The following is a 1,657-nucleotide window of genomic DNA, read 5'->3' on the forward strand; positions in this document are numbered from 1 at the left end:
ACTCCCTCACCATATTCCCGCCTATAAATACCTTTCTTCTTCCTACGTCTTCTCTTTACGCTTCCATAAACCTGCAACTATATTCTGACGAACAACAAACCTGCAACTTCCTCAAAAATGGCCTCATCCGCCTTCCACGAATCGAATAATAATGACAGCAGAGTCCAATCAACCGGCACTGACAATCGTGCTATCGTCTTCCTAACCATGAAGCCAAACAACCACGCTATCGAACTCCGAAACACACTGTTTGATGAACGATTTGCAGTTATGATCGAGTTTTTCAAGAACTGCACTCTTCTTCCCGCCCTCACTGTTGCTGACATCGGCGTACCCATAAAGTAAGTCCAGCAATATTGGCAAACGTGTGAGTTTGACCCAGAAAGCCACGGAATAATGGGGGACATGGATGCACATAATGATATGATATGCTCGCTCAAAATATCGCGGGCTAAGGTTTCTCGGGTTCTGTGCATTCCCACTCGACGGGAACTTGGAATTGAACAATATGACGAACCACCAACCACCGACGACATCCTCCGCTTCGTGAAGATGCTAGGTTACAATCGTGACTTACGCAACGTATCGGACTTCAAACGCCAATTCCCCCCGCCGATATGGAACATGTTCTTCTCCATCCTTAACAGAGCTCTCACATGCAAACTGGGCTCATTGGACCAAGGGAACTTTAACATCATGACTATCATGTATAGGCTGTTCTTCAACCTGAACCTCGACTACGCCTTCCTCATCTACAACGAGATTCATTCGGTGATGGTCAAGAAATGTAAACTCCAAGCCGCTGGCAAGCCTCTCTCTGCGGTTCTCTTCCCTCGCTTCCTCGCCCTCTTCATTGGGGACGCAATAAGGAAGCATGGCCTACCAGCTGAGGAGCCCTTCACCGTCTACAAGATGCATGGACATCGCCCAACCCTCTCGAAGGAGGGTTACAGCATCAACTGTCCACTCTCCAGGGCTATGCTCAATGTCATTCCATCGACATCTGAGATACGCCAGGCCTATGAACGCTTTATGTTGTCCCAGGAACCGAGGGCAGCTACCCATGAGCGATTAGAAGCGTCCCCCGAACCAAGAAAGGGAGCACATGAGACATCTTCATCGGATGATGAAGATAATGATGATGATGCTACTCATCATGCCTCCCCCGGCCCTACTCATACAATTCCTTCCCCCACTACCCAAAGGGCAACCACATCATCTACCCCTGGCGATCAAAGCCACAGGGGTATTGAACAAGGACGACCCAGTCCACTCCCAATCCCAGCCAGCCATCCAGAGGCCATTCTTCAGGCCTCTAGAGATGTATTAGCCGAGGAACCACATTTTCCATCAACCCTCTCTCAAAAGAGAGGTGATGAAGATATAAGAGCCCCTTCGCCTCAGGGCTCGACACATCCCATCACACACACAGAAGCATGTGTTGCTTCTGATATTGAACCCCAAGATYKTTCAGAGCGATCTTCCCTTCATGTACATCCCCCTTCGATATTTGATCTACCGAAGGGGACACAYATTCRCTTCACTTACYCGGCCTCTGAAGCCGAGGAAGAGGAAGCTGATGTCGCAACATCACGAGATAGCTCCTCTCTTGAGGGCTATCAAGGACGTGACGGAAGTCCTTCTAGGCCTACCTTCT

Source organism: Cynara cardunculus, unplaced genomic scaffold, assembly GCF_001531365.2.
Source record: "Cynara cardunculus var. scolymus isolate 2C unplaced genomic scaffold, CcrdV1 Un_Scaffold_5342, whole genome shotgun sequence".
Taxonomy (NCBI): domain Eukaryota; kingdom Viridiplantae; phylum Streptophyta; class Magnoliopsida; order Asterales; family Asteraceae; genus Cynara; species Cynara cardunculus.